General features: G+C 46.9%; 1 protein-coding gene across 1 annotated transcript in view; it reads right to left on the bottom strand.

The window, feature by feature from the left end:
- Positions 1 to 16,205, bottom strand: part of LOC147710601 (prostaglandin G/H synthase 1-like) — a 570,882-nt gene that overhangs the window by 364,003 nt on the left and 190,674 nt on the right. The window lies entirely within an intron of this gene.

Genomic DNA, 16,205 nt, shown 5'->3' with positions numbered 1-16,205 from the left:
TTGCACAAGGGCCTTACAGTTTATTGGAACAATAGGCATGTTGCTTTGATGTACCGTTTTATTTGCTGTGTTAAGCGTGCAATAAAAGAGCAAAAAACTGATTGGGGTCTTTTGTGTTGACAGGTTCGAGAGTTTGGGTTCTGGGCCATTCAACTGTCTCCAGGTTAGGTCGATGGGCTGCCACCAGGAACTGGATGCGGGGTTTCTCCAACACGGAGTGTGTATGGTTAGGTTTCCCGGGCATGCGCTGGAGTGGCCTCTTGTCCAGACTCAGACACTCCCTGGCTACAGGGGGCGCTCCGCCGCATCACTTGGTCATTCACCTGGGGGGCAACGACATAACCAACATGGGAAGGTCTGCGTTGCTGCATAAAATGAAGGCGGACCTTGTGGAGGTTTGCAGAATGTTGGGGAGCTGTGAGGTTTGGTGGTCCGAATTGCTCCCACGCAGGGTCTGGCAGGGCGCAAGGTCATGCGAAGCCATAGAAAGGTCTAGGAGGAGGGTAAACCGTGACATGCGCAAATTCACTTCGCAGAGAGGAATTGGTTTCATCCGCCATGAGATGATTCAGGATAAGATAAAAGGTTACTTTGAGTTAGATGGCGTGCATCTCAATCCAGTGGGTTTGGACCTTTTTCTCCTAGATTTGTATGATGCTTTGCAGGAGAGAGGCTGCAGGTAGGAAGGAGCATAGGGGATGGGGGGGCCCGGGCGGCGGCGGTAGCCACCGGTCGGGCTGTGGCGGAGTTACAGGGTGATCCGGAAGCAGAGAGGTGCAGCGGTGTACCTCAGCAGGCACATAGGGGTGCCAGAGCCTAACACCTGGACTTCATGGGAGGTCCGGGTACACGTGTCGGCACCTCAGTAGTCCTTCGGGCGGTTGTGGGCCTGTACAACCGGGGGTTGCCTAGTTGCGCTCCGCCCCTCGGGGCGTGAGCATAGTTAATTAACATATGGGGCAGCACACAGGTGGTTCCACATTGTGCTGCCTGGCTCATCAGGCGGGCAGGTGGCGAGAATGCGGCCTGCCCTTGGATTACCCGTAAGATAACCCATCATGATTACATATGTTGTATGTAATAAATCCTGCAGCATTTTCTTTCCAACCAAACACGGTGTCCTGTGTATTATTAATGTTTATAGGTTATCCATGTGTGGGGCGGGGGGTCCGGTTGCCATGAGGGGACTATGCAGCTGCCCGAGGCCACCCGGTGGCCATCAAGAGGGCGGCACCTTAGTCGCCGGGGGGCTCCCCCCCGCCCCCTTGCATGCAGGTACTCCCTCCTCCCTCGGGCAGGAGGGGTCCAGCAGGGAACGGGGTGGGCCCAGTGACGTGCTTCGGGGGGCGGCAGGCCGGGCGAGGGGTACTTAAGTCCCCCTCGCCATGTTCAGGCCTCTTTGCCGCCCCTCGCCACGGACAGGCTATCAGCTTGGACGCACTTCCCCTCCCTACCTCTTACCCGTGCGCCAACTGGGGGTGGGGTGGTTTGAACTTTATAATATTGTCATTTTTCGTTGCAGGCGGAGTTACAGGGTGATCCGGAAGCAGAGAGGTGCAGCGGTGTACCTCAGCAGGCACATAGGGGTGCCAGAGCCTAACACCTGGACTTCATGGGAGGTCCGGGTACACGTGTCGGCACCTCAGTAGTCCTTCGGGCGGTTGTGGGCCTGTACAACCGGGGGTTGCCTAGTTGCGCTCCGCCCCTCGGGGCGTGAGCATAGTTAATTAACATATGGGGCAGCACACAGGTGGTTCCACATTGTGCTGCCTGGCTCATCAGGCGGGCAGGTGGCGAGAATGCGGCCTGCCCTTGGATTACCCGTAAGATAACCCATCATGATTACATATGTTGTATGTAATAAATCCTGCAGCATTTTCTTTCCAACCAAACACGGTGTCCTGTGTATTATTAATGTTTATAGGTTATCCATGTGTGGGGCGGGGGGTCCGGTTGCCATGAGGGGACTAAGCCCATTGCTATTCACAGACTACACTTCTAAAGTTACTACAGCCAATAAGTTCACACAGTGGTAGTAAACGTACGCCAACTTAGTCTTGGTGAAAATATACCACCAGTCATAGCCAATCACAGGTATTGGAACTCACTCCCATAGAAAGTAATGGTGGCAGGGGCTTAAAATAAAGCCCCATAGGAAATAATATTACATACATTAAATTATTTCAACTTTTTAATCAAATACATAAAATAGATTTTAGCATTTCAAAGTTAGATTAAGTAAAGAATATATATTTTCTTATATAAAAACTAAGATATTTTTCTAAACAAAACAAATACTTTCACCTTTTATATTTTCAATAAAATGAATCTATTTTAAAATTAATATCAAAACACATACAATTAATTATATTTAATACATATTAAATATTAAAATGCTAGATAGGACGGGCTTTGATAAATATTTTAATTATAATAATTTAAGTAAAATATTTCACTATTTAATGAGGTGAAACATTTTATTTGTTTAGTTCTAGGTTAAGATTAAATATTATCAAATTATTAGACATTAAAATATTTGCAATATTTTCTTAACAATTAATAATCGTTACTATTTTTCCCAATAGGGAGAGCTCCACTTCAATGGCAGAAATCTCTGCTTAAATGTGAAAAGTTTTTATTTGTAAACTTTATATTATAAATTAATTTTTAGATTCCTCCATCTCCAGAATTTATGGGGTGGAAAGATGCAAGTTTGCACTTAAGTGTAAATCTATTCTCGGAAATTGAGTATAGAGAAAAAGTTTAGACTTACACAGGAGCAAATTTACAGGTGAGTATATCCAAACATGTAAATTTACCTTTGTGAATAGGGCCTGATGTCACTGATCATGGGCACGGAAATGGCAACGCTGTGCTCCCATAGAGATTCTGTTGGCCCAAAGAAAATCTGTGGCCATCAGAGGACTAAAGCTAGTGATATATAGAACTATGGTCTACAAAGCCCTTACATGCCCGATTGACCTGGGGCAAGCCTCATCGAGGAAGTGGGGTGACAGAACACATTGAAACTGCAGAGGCTGTGTGGGGCTGCCTCACAGCCCAGACTACAGACAAGGCGCTGGGCCTAATTTATCTGCACTCACTGGCAGATTGGGGGCCACTGGCGAACTGCATCAGGGCCATGCTGCTGCTCCCTAGCCCAGTTATCCACCAGATTAACAGGAGGAGAGTCTTTCTGAAGCAACCTAGCAGCATGAGTCTTTGAACTCCTGGAGGCCACACTGCGTTTTGGCGAGGCCTGGTTACTGGGCAGAGTGCTGAACCAGTGCGCTGAATCATGGGCAGCTGCCCCGGGCAGACAACACAAGGCAATACAGTCAGGAGAGAGGAGTGAATTAATGGCGACGCCATGGCAGTGAGTAGAGCGTTGTTTGATGTCCTGAAGAAGGACTGATTGATAGTGATGGAGGTCCCCTAATCCTACTGCTTATTCTTAGATGGCCCTTTGGGGGAGCTCCTTAATGACGGTGAGAATTCCCTTAGGGCCCTGGCCTGCTGTTTCATTGTGAGGTTCCTTCCTAGCCAACTGGACTGCTGTGTGGGTCTCTGGTGCCAGGAGGAGAGCGGAGCGAGTGACCTTGGTGAATGGCAACCCAGGTTCCTGCCTGTCCTCTCACTTCAAGGCCTCTGGTGAAGGTGATGTAAGGTGCCTTTCCCTCAGCCATCACTGGAGGATTTTGTTTTTGCCTCTTTTTTTATAGGAAAAAAGGATAACAAAAAACGCAGGGTGCATCACAGTACGCAGACTGCAAACCGACCTCGAGAGGAGTATTGGAGGAGCCTGGGCCTCCCTTGGACAAACTGAAGCCCCTTCAACATAGAAGCAAGAAGTCAAAGTTCTATTCGGGACCCTGGGGGGAGGGCTATTAGTATATTGTACATCTGTCTAAACCTCCCATGAATGGGCGTAGGGCTTCCATAAAGGTTATCTTATTTTTCTGTTGACTTGTGACATTCAAGACTCTGATCTGAATGTAAGAGCTGATGTAAAAGCAAGAAGAAACATCTCTTTGGCACTTGCCGGGGGGGGGGGGGGGGTGGGGGAGGTTTCCCTTTCTGTCCACTTCATCAGATTACCCTAGCTGGAGTGCGCGGATAGTTGACAGTGTGAAGCTGTACCCCTGAAGAACTTAAAGAAGTATAATTCTGATTTCGACTTCTCATGCCTCACCAGGTCTCCGGAGGTAAGGCGGGATGCTGTCGTATTGCACCAGTTATTTTCCGCATGGGAGCAGGAAGCTGGGGATGAGACAGACTATGCTCACACAAAAAGCCACACAGAACCTGTCCCTCCCTGATGGGCAAGAATAAGCTAGCCAAGAAAACCCCGTGGCTGAGTAACAGGAGGATGGTGATCGAACTGGAAGGTAAGCAAATCCTTTCTTCAGTAATTACAAACAGAATTCCTGTTCCTGTGACTGCATCTGATAAATTGGACATGATCCTACAAACCATAGCGAGATAGAAAATACCCTAGAGGCCAATGAAGACCCTGTTATGAATGCCCTCAGCCTGCTAAGAGAAGATTAATAGAGACTTGTGGAAACAGTCCACAACGATGAGAATGTATTAAAGAAGTTTCATCTTCAAACAGCAGATTTGCAAAAGCAGATGATTGAGATGCCAACCGACTAGGGAACAAGAGAAATTGCCGAGCTCATCACATGTCCTCCCATCAATATTATATAACACAACAATGTGATGTTCTGTGTGGTACGATGTGGAAAAGAAAGTCAACAGTGAGAAGTTGCCCATGTTGATTGTTGCATCTAAGGCCAGGGGAGTATCCTCTTCAGGATGCACAGACACTCATCCACCAAGGGGGCACACTTCAACATTAGTGGGTGGGCGTTGCAATAGCCAACAGTCCTCTTGGTGGGGTTTTTTGATGGAGATCTTTTAAGGTCACTATGGGCCTTTTACAAATGCAGTGGTTCCACTGGAGCAGGATAAAGGTGGTAGGTAGCGGCGAGAGGTTGTGTTTTGGTGATATTAAAACTGCATTTGGATAACCTAGATAATTGGTTTTAATACTGAGCATTATTCAAGTCAAGATAAAAACAAAAGGAGAGCCCCTAGAACTTAAGCAGTCTGTGAGTCCATGATGTGGTCAACAGATGACAACTACTGGAGCGAATCAGATTCCTTGGGGGTAGAGCGGACAACTACTGGAGCGAATCAGATTCCTTGGGGGTAGAGCGGACAATGTAGAGGGACACTTCCACCAAAGCAACATCTGGATTGTGGACATGCTGGAGGGACAGGAAGGTCCTAATGCACCCTTTTTGTGAAGGAATGGCTGCAAAAGGAGTTTAAACTCCTGGATTTGTCACACTTGTTCACAATAGAATGGGTGCACTGAACGACAGCTCAGTTTGTGAGTAGGTGCATGAGTCTGAGTGCATCTGTGAGTGGGCGAGTATCTGAGTGGATCTCTGAGTGGGTGTATAAGTCTCTGTGGATCTGTAAGTGGGTGTGTAAGTCTCTGAGTGGGTCTGTAAGTGGGTGCATAATAGTATCTCTGGGTCTGTGAGTGGGTGCATGAGTCTGAGTGGGTCTTTGACTGGGTGCATACATTTCAGAGTGGGTCTGAGAGTGGGTGCAGGAATGTCTGAGTTGGTCTGTGATGGTGTATACGTCTCTTAGTAGGTCTATGAGTGGGTGCATGGTCTGAGTTGCTCTGTGAAGGGGAGTATTAGTCTATGAGTAGGTCTGTGAGTGAGTGCATGGCACTCTGGGTAGGTCTGTGAGTAGGTGCATAGCACTCGGAGTAGGTGCATGAATCTAAGTGGGTGCATAAGTGTATCAATGGGTCTGTGAGTGGGAGTGTGAGTCTCTTGAGTGGGTCTGTGAGTGGGTGCGTGAGTCTCAAAGAGTATGAAATGAACTAAAATGGCGGCGGCCAGTCAGTCATGGCATTCCTGTTAGTGCATGCATTCACAAATTGTCGCAAATTAGCTGCGATTGTAGATAAACAAATTTGAATTTCCGTAAATGTCTCAACAACTAATGAACAGATTTACACCAAATAACAAATACATAATCTGCAGACCAAAAGCTATCTTTCTGCCCAATTTGGTGTAATTCTGTCCAGCTGTTTGGGCTGCCGGCATGTCTGAAGAGTCTATGGGGATTAACATGAAAAAAGGCACTTCTTTTGACCCCGTCTTTTTCTCGGACCCCGCTTAATGGATCGCCGCCAAACTTCCCATGCACAACTAGAATCACCAACACACTGCTTTTGGGAAATTTCATGAGGATTCTTCAAACTGCTCCAAAGATATAGGAAAATCAAAAAACGTTTTTCCTATGGAAAAGTGGTCCTAACTATAACTACCTACTGGCAGTAGGTTATATATTTAAACAAGGATGAGGAACTATCAGTTAATTTGGATGATTAGATGCACTGTTGAAAGAAGTAAAGTAGCCTGTCATTTGTTTGTACATATTTTAATAGATGAATATTGATCGCTTGTATGTTTTTATCATAGGAGACGGAGACACCATCATCACAAATATGGGGACATTAGTGAGAAGCCAGTGTTACATGAGTACGACTGTATAAAAAAAGCCCACATGGGCAGAATTGTAAATAATGTATATACTGCAATATGAAAGAAAATATGGTGTATTGTTTTCTTGGTACCTTGGATATATCATCATTGTTTGCCCAATGGGGCGGAATTGTTTATTAATAATTTTTGTTGTGAAAAACATGAAAAATGTCATCAATCGTATTTTGATTGAAATGTCATCAATCGTATTTTGATTGAAAATGACGAAATACACCTTAATGAATTATATTGAGTGGGTATACAAAATTCTGATCCAAGAAATGTGTCAAGAAAGCAATATCATTATGAACTTGAGCAACACTTTAAAATGGCTGCCACTTTCACTAAGCCGAAGATGTGGTGAAGTAGTCCTATTTCAATGTTTATGTCGTGACCTTTTTTCACTCTCCGGAAACAAGCATCCTGGGACCGGTTCCTGGCATTTCAGCCATCATCAGCCAGGCTAGTTTGAATCCAGTGGCAAAGTGAGTAAGGGACTAACGTCTGACCATACCCTGCCAACTTAGGGCGAACAAAGCGATACAAAAGGGGATGATGGACGAAGCGTTTGAGCAAATCAAACACTCACCCCCAGTCAACTGATCTGGGTTTAATCCATCACCATTCTTTAGCTCACTCCGCCACCCCAGTTCAGACATGGTCATATGCCCCCCCAGGGTGCTTGTTTCCGGTCCAGGGAAGACATGGCTTCAGCAGTTAGGGCTGGATTGTTCCCATGTCCACCCCTGTCCACTCTAGCGCTGTGACCGCCTCGACTACGTTGGGAACGGTCGCTCCCTTCTGCCCTCGCTGCCTCCTACTCAAAGCTGCCTGGTATCGTGTGCTTAGCGCTGCTGAACTTTCCTATCGCCTGAAGTTGCTTGCTCCACTGTATCTTCACGTTAGCCTGCATAGCGCTGCTGGCCTCACTTAGCGCTTTAACGTGCCCGCCTGCTTGTGCGCTCGATTGTTCCTGTATTTGTTCACTGTGTTATAATTGTTTTAAAATACTTTTGCCAATTACCTCTGCATTTCCCCCCAACCCGGTCTGCACTCGCGTTGCAGCCGCCATTTGCTGTGTTGTTGTCTTGCCCTGAGCCCGCCCCCTCCACCACGCACCCGCCTCCCATCGGATCCTCCCTCGCCCCTCCCCCCTCCCCACCCTCTTATGACTGCTGCTGTCGCGCGCAGCGTTCACGCGCAGCGTTCGCGCCCAATCCGCGCCGAAGGTGCGCCAAAGGTAAGCCCGTCTACGCCCGTCCGCGCCTGGACCGCGCCCAGCGCCAGGCCCCCTGCCCCTCGTGCTGCCCAGCCCTCCCGCATTACCTACGATGCCGCCACCCTCCTAGCCCTTAACCCCGGTCGCGCCCCCAACTGCGTCCAAGCCGCTCCTGGACACACCCATGGACCTTTCTCTTGCTACTCCTGCAAATTCAGCGGCACCGACAACATCTCCGCTACGACCTCACCACAGATTCCCGACCCCAACCACCTACAATGCATCCTTCTCAACACCCGATCGGTCCACAGACACGCCATTGACCTATGGAATCTACTAGACACCATCTCTCCAGACGTCGCCTTCCTAACAGAAACATGGATGAACGCTTCCTCCACCCCAGACATCACCATTGCCATCCCTGAAGATTATAAGATCACACGCAAGGACCGTACCGGCCACACAGGAGGAGGAATCGCTATCGTCCATAAAAAATCAATCCACATCTCAACCATCTCTGACGTCAACCTCGCCAACTCTGAACACCTTCACTTCCAGATCCACATCCACCCCAAGACCACACTCAGAGGCACCCTCCTCTACAGACCACCAGGACCCCGCGCAAAATTCAGTGAGGACATCACGGACTTCATCACTCCACACGCGCTCCCCTCTAAAGATTACATCCTTCTGGGAGACCTCAACTTTCACCTTGAAAAGAACAACGACCGCAACACCACCACCCTCTTGGACAACCTCGCCAACCTCGGACTTAAACAACTGGTCACTTCCCCCACCCACATCGCAGGTCACACACTCGACCCCCCATCTTCACCTCCAGCAACCATGTCTCCTTCAGCCACACCACGGATCTCCTCTGGACTGACCACAGCTGCGTTCACTTCACCTACAACAAGCCGAAACCCACCAACCACCTCCAACCAACTCTGCAAAGAAACTGGAACAAAATCACCATCGACCAGATCTCCTCATCGCTCCTTCTAAACACCCCAGCCCACTCTTCTAACCCAGACCAAGCCGCCGCCAACTTCACCCTATGGTTATCCAACACCGCCGACATTCTAGCACCACTGAAAAAACGTCAAAGCAAACCTGGCAGCAAGAAGGCCTCATGGTTCAACGATGATCTTAAGAAGTCCAAGAAACTCTGCCGCTCCCTTGAAAAAGCCTGGAAAAAAGACCCAACCACTAGCACCAAGGACGCCTTCAAAAACGCCACCCGCACACACCACCAACTAATCCGAAAGGCCAAGAAAACAGCATTCAAGGATCGACTAGACAACAACGCCCACAACAGCAAGGAACTTTTCAACATCGTTAAGGAATTTACCAACCCCTCGGCCAACTCCAACGACATCACCCCCTCTCAAGCCCTATGCGACTCCCTGGCTTTATTCTTCCACAACAAAATTGCAGACATCCACAACAGCTTCGACAACCAACCCGGAGACCAACCCACCAAACCATATGCTGATCATTCTCCCCCCTTGAACACCCTCAACGACTGGAACCCAATCTCCACTGAGGACACCATCCGCCTGATGAACTCCATCCACTCAGGATCCCCCTCAGACCCATGCCCGCACCACATCTTCAACAAAGCAGACTCCGTCATAGCACCGCACCTCCGAGACGCCATCAACTGCTCCTTCAACTCCGCCACCTTCCCGGAAAGCTGGAAACACGTTGAACTCACCGCCCTTCTGAAAAAACCCACAGCGGACCCCACCGAACTCAAAAATTACCGCCCCATATCGCTCCTTCCTTTCCCGGCCAAAGTCATCGAGAAAGCTGTCAACAACCAACTCGCCGCTTTCCTCGAAGCCAACAAATCCCTCGACTCCTCACAATCTGGCTTCCGAGCAAAACACAGCACTGAGACCGCCCTCATCGCAGCAACAGACGACATTCGAACTCTACTGGACAATGGAGACACAGTCGCCCTCATCCTCCTCGACCTCTCTGCAGCCTTCGACACAGTCTGCCACAGCACCCTCTTACAACGCCTCAGAAACATCGGAATACAAGGAAAAGCACTTGAATGGATCACCTCGTTCCTCACCGTGACGTAAATAATTAATTTACTCTCTTAATTTCTATGCAGGTAAGTACTTAATCAATAATAACTCAATCAGAAGGAAAGAAAACAGAGTCCGTGGTGTTAGAGTTTCTAAGGGTTTTATTCCTCATAAAGGAATCAGGATATCATGTTCTGACCACCACAGGGGTGTCAGAAGGGATAGATGAGCGCGCTCACGTTTATTGACATTACATAGCTTATATACTTGATTTACATCATAAGTTTCAGTGTGAGAGGCGTAACAGCTGAGAGAAGACAAGATAACAGTATACACGTGGTACCAATACATCATCAAGAGGCGTAAACTAGGCGTGAACTAGAGGTGTGTGCTAGAAACGTCACTGATAGGTGACGAAAGTGGGTGGCACCAAGGGGTGGTGCTAACAGAATGTTGCAATGTCAGCAGAAATCGGAAGCTTGGATGCGCACGCAGCTGCATGACGTGTGATTGACGGGGTGCAGGGGTCTTGACATTTACACTGACGGAAAGAGACAGAAGTCTGGCATGTCAGATCAACTTGTACTTCTATCATATCTGATATCTGATGTTTAGGAACTATACTATCTGGGCGGAAAGGTCTCTAGGGTAGAGGCTATTCTATGCTAACTGTGGATGCGTGTATAAGCGCCTGAGTGTCTACATGTGGAGCGTGGGGGCACGGGGCCTTCCATGGAAGCATGGCAACGGAGACTATGAATTACTTGCATTAAGACAGGTCGGCCTTTTGGCTCTGCAGCTGGAGAGGATGTTTACAGGATCTAGTAGGCAGGAATGTATTCTCGGGGAACGGAACAGATAACTCGAAGGTTATAGTCAGTCTTGGCAGAAAGCAGGCTTGAGCTGAGCGCGAGGGGCCGCGCTGAAAGTAGGACAGAGTTCACGAGTAGAGAGGTAGCCTGGGCAGAGTCAGGAGCCACAAAAGAGGTTCAGATGGCAGGAATTCAGGGCCTACTCTGGATAGAGCAGGAATACATGAAAAGTGTACTACAAAAAGACGGTGGCATAGCATACTTAGGAATGGACTATATAATCCATTCATGGTGGATCTGAAAGAGGACAAGTTAACGGTGGACGCAAATGTATTTGCGTCTTCATAGCTGTCACAGGAGGGAAGTTACATGCACTTTAAGCTGATACATGGAGTCGGTGGGGTACGCGCTAGGGAACATATCATGGCCAAAATTTAATTTTCCTCATTCCCTCCTTGTTCCCTACGGACCCTTCATGAAATATCGATCCTCATGAATCGATCAGTCTGTTCTTGTAACATCATTTGTTCTTCTTTCTTTCGGTTACGTTTTGAGTGTAAACTGGAATGTTCAATACAAGAAGTGGCACACAGTCCACAGATCGCTGGCCCACACTGTAGGCATAGGCAGCAACTGAATACTAGGACTAGGCCAATGCCTAGGAAGGATAGGATCTTCCATCCCCAAGCTGTTAACGTTGTCCAGAACCAACCGGACCAAGTCCAGGTGCCTGGAGTCTGATGTATCTGATTTGCAATTTTATGAAGACGGGTGATAGCTTGATATACAGAGGGTGCATTCTGTGGAATGAAAATACAGCAGCTTGACCCGATGACCTTACAGGCTCCACCTCTATCTGCCAAGATGACGTCAATTACAAGACGATTCTGAAGGACAACAACCCGCATAGCGGACTGCTCTTCTGTTAAGTTACCTAAGGCGGAGGTAGTTTCATTTACTACGGCTTCAAGTGTTCTAGTTAATCTGCGTATTAATTTACTATTCTGGACAGGACCTAAGAAGAAAAAGAATCCTTTATTAAAGTCAGTGTACTGTTCCCATGCCGTTTCTGTGTAGTCGACAAGGGGGGCATCTCTTCTGGGTCTATTCTTTACTAGATTGCTATTTCTATGGTAATCAGAAGGAGCTAGGAAAACGGGTGGCAGAAGGAATGCAATGTAACAGGTACCATCCCAATCTGGAGGTAGACAGATGTATGCGGTATGACCACACACAAAGTAAGAATGACTGATAGCTTTGAAAGATGATTTTCCATCATCACTGAATTCGACCACAGTAGTGCATTTACTATGACCTAAGTGTACGGAACCTTTCTTCTTGATACATAATTCACCAATGACTGGCAGTACTGACATAATAGGTAGAACTGGTGCGGCTTTGGATTCGACAGTAAGAATTATAAGGCTAATTGTGTAATTACCTAATCCATATACTTCATTTTCTAGATCAGTTCCTATTCTAATGGGGAGTCCCTCCTTATCCGGGTAACAGACGTCTAGTAGGACCAAGTTCAGGTTTCCCCAAACCCAACCCCCATCGAAAACAGCAATGTCGGGATCTAATGAATTAATTATCTTAAACCATGCTCCGCAGGAGCCATTGTGAGTGAACGGGTAAGGAAAGAGAGGCAGGGCTCCCTTATAATTCTGGTAGGGAGGGAGTCGGCCACATATCCAGCAATTTGTAGCATTGTTAGTTTGATGAGAATGATGTAACATACTAATGAATGTATTGTTGCGCAGCGCAAGTCTGTAGGAAAGCTCATGAGGAGGTAATTCACTAAAAGTGTGTTCAGCAGAGACATTGTAAGCAGATTGTTCACGCTTGAAGATAGGGTAGTATATGGGTAATAAGATGCTAGCAACAATTATTAATATACTTAGAATAAACATAATTATTAGTGTCACTATGCAGTGACTACGAAGTGATTTGCAATATGTTCTTTTCTTTTCCTCTCTCTCTCTAACTCGATCTAGGGGATACATGTCAGAAACTATTTAACCGATTCACCTAGGGGAGGACTTAAACAATTAAACTGTCTGACTTGCTAGATCGCAACTTCATACGATATTGTTCTTGAGGAGTTTTTTCTCGTTTGTGTTCGGAAAGGTCTTTGATATCACAGTCTTTGGTGGGGGTGGGTGTGTCTTGTTCTGGTTTCAGTCCTGGGAATGTTTTGATATGGCTTAGGTGGACCCACCCCTTTCTTCCTTCCAACTTGACGGCGGTCCTTGTTGTTAGTAGAACGGTTTTCGGAGACTTCCAGCGGGGCTCCAACGGACTTTTCCTGTCGAAGTTCCGGACTAAAACAACGTCACCGGGGCGGACATCATGCTCCTTCACATCGGTGTTGTCAGGGAAAGCTGCGGCAACCTGTGAACGACATGATTGGAGTGCAGACATCAAGGAGGCAAGGTAATCTGTCAACATATTAGAATCAACATCGGTTATCTTTTTAGGAATGGGCGTCCCCCACATATTCGGTGGTCTGCCAAAGACCACTTCGTACGGAGATAGCCCTGATCTCGAATGGGCGACCATTCTTATATAGAATAGTGCCACCGGCAGGGCGACTATCCAGTCGACCCCCTTTTCCTGACATATTTTGGCAAGGCGAATCTTTAATGTCTGATTATGCCTTTCAACAAGGCCTGCGGCTTCTGGATGTCGGACACAATGGAACTTCCACTGGTATCCTAATAACAAGGAAACTTCTTTCATTAGGGCAGATGAGAATGGCTGACCGTTATCTGAGTACACGACACGAGGCAAGCCGTACCGTGGGAAAAATTCACGAACCAACTGTTTGGCAGTGGTCGGAGCAGTGTAATCGGGAACTGGGTATGCTTCGGTCCAACGGGACAGAGCACAGACAACTACGAGAACATATTTAAATCCTCGACAACGGTCCATCTGGATATAATCCATCTGGAGGACTTCAAAAGGGTGATCGGGAGGATGAAATCCACCTTGTTCTACAGGGACGCTTTTACCTGGATTGAACTGACAACAGATCATGCAAGTACGCACTTTCTGTTTTGCGGCTGCTCGTAAGTGTTTATTGTACCAGAGATTTTGTAAACTGTCTAGCATGGCTTTCTCTCCCAGGTGGGCAGGACTATGTGCGGTATTTATCATGACTTGAACCATAGAGTCAGGGAGAAACCATGTAGATTTTCCCGTCATCCAACCTTGATCTGTCTGGATCCCTCCTAGTTCGGTCCATTTCTTTATTTCGTCTGCAGTAGCATGTGTCTGAATGTCAATAACATCTAGTGTGGGATCCCTGACTGTCATGCAGTTTGTCGGATCTGTTATCTTTGTCGTGTCAGTTGTCTGAGTGGGAGTCAGCGCTGTATGTTTTGCAGTTTGATCTGCCAGGTCGTTACCCTGGGAAACAGAATCTGTGGCTTTAGTATGTGCTTTACACTTCATGACTGATATGGCTGAAGGCAGATGTATTGCTTCTAACAGTGCTTGAATGAGAGGACCATGCTGTATTTTGGTACCATGAGAGGTCAGGAAACCTCGTTCCTGCCAGAGCATGCCGAAGTCGTGTACGACTCCAAACGCATAACGGGAATCTGTGTATATGTTAACATTTCTGTTCTTTGCTAGAATACAGGCTTGGGTCAGAGCGATGAGCTCTGCCGCTTGAGCAGACAGTGTATCAATACGATGTGTTTCTTTAACTTCAGTTTCAGTGGTCACGGCATATGCGGCCACTAACTCTCCTGTACTTGTTCTCATGCATGAACCATCCACATAAAGTGTCAGGTCTGGATTTGTCAGTGGAACATCTGTTAAATCTCGTCTGGGCTTTGTTACTGCATTAATAATCTCTATACAATCATGTGGGGCTGGATCTGTCATAACTGTAGGTAACAATGTTGCTGGATTCAAGATACTGCAGCGTCTGATTTCTATGTGTGGCTGGAATAATGTCAATTCGTAACCTGTCAGTCGTGCTATAGTTAAGTGTTGAGTCTGGGTTCTGTTTAACAGAACCTCTACAGAATGTGGAACTTGTACTGTTAACTGATGACCTAAAACAATTGAATCGCTTTGTCTTATTGCTAACGCTGTTGCTGCTACTGACTTTAAGCATGCAGGGAGTGCCTGTGCTACTGAATCCAATGTGCTTGAAAAATAAGCGCAAGGCTTATGTGAACCTGCTTGATCTTGAGTGAGGACAGACAATGCTGTACCGTCACGTTCTGTAACAAAAAGTGTAAACGGTTTGCTGTAACATGGTGTCGCTAAAACTGGTGCTTGGCATAAAGCTTTCTTTAATTCCTCAAAGGCTTGTGTGTGTTCCTGAGTCCAAGGGAGGACAGTCGAAGTCGCTGCCTCCTGTGTCGTTAACTGGATGAGTGGTTTAGCTAGAAATGCATATTGAGGAATCCATTGTCTGCAGTACGAGGTGAGGCCTATGAAGGCCCGCACTTCTTTTTGTGACTGGGGTCGGGGCATGTTTACAATTAACTGAATGCGATCGGGAGTGAGCTGTCTCCCCACTTTGGACAGCAAGTGACCCAAGTACACAACTTGCTGAACACAGAATTGTAGCTTCGAAGGAGACACCTTGTGTCCCTTGTCGGCCAGAAAATGCAAAACTATCAGAGATGCTTGTTCACAATCGGGCTCACTTCGTGCGGTGATCAGCAGATCATCGACGTACTGTAGTAAAGCGGTATTAGCTGGCATTTGAATACAATCTAGTTGTCTTTTCAGTGCTTGACTATAGATGCTGGGGCTTTCTGTAAATCCTTGAGGTGCGCGGGAAAATTTGAAACTTCGTCCATTTAAACTGAATCCGAAGAGATATTGGCTCTCCAGGTCAATGGGTACACTGAAGAAAGCGTTCTTGAGATCGATTACAGTAAAGAACGTTGCTTCTGAATCAATGGCAGTTAACAGGGAGGAGATATCGGGGACCACAGGATACTGTGGTACAATGCATTTGTTCAGTTCTCGAAGATCAATCACCAGCCGGTATACTGGCGGTGCATTGCGGTCTGTACGTTTAAGAATTGGAATGATAGGCGAATTACAGATATTGGAGTCGGTCTCTACAACCACTCCTTGGGCAATAAGCTCTTCAATGATTTTCAGTAAAGCCACTACAGCATCGGGTGGTAACTTGTATTGTCTGATTCTGGGTAGAACAACACCTGTCTTGAGTGTAACACGATATGGTGTGATATGCATACAACCTACATCAGCTGGGCCTTTTGCCCATAAGTGATCTGGTACATTTTTCAATCTGACATCAAAGTCACGTAGAACATAATGACCCTTGAAATCTCGTAGAAAGAGTCTAACTCCTTCCGGGGAACAGCAAATTATATCTCCTAGAGCCTTCAGTGTTTTAATTCCTAACAGATTTTCGGGACATGATTTTGTAAGCAACAAGTCTGTAACTCGAGATAATGGACCCACAGCTAGTGGTACTGGTTCTGATACTTCATTTACAATAGGCTGTCCTGAAAAACCAAGGGAAACATTCTGTGAGCCTGAGAGGGGTGCCCCTGGAACT

The sequence above is a fragment of the Lissotriton vulgaris genome, chromosome 5 (assembly GCF_964263255.1).
Source record: "Lissotriton vulgaris chromosome 5, aLisVul1.2, whole genome shotgun sequence".
Classification (NCBI taxonomy): Eukaryota; Metazoa; Chordata; class Amphibia; order Caudata; family Salamandridae; genus Lissotriton; species Lissotriton vulgaris.
The sequence above is the reverse complement of the archived record's forward strand: the minus strand, read 5'-3'. Positions and strand labels throughout refer to the sequence as shown.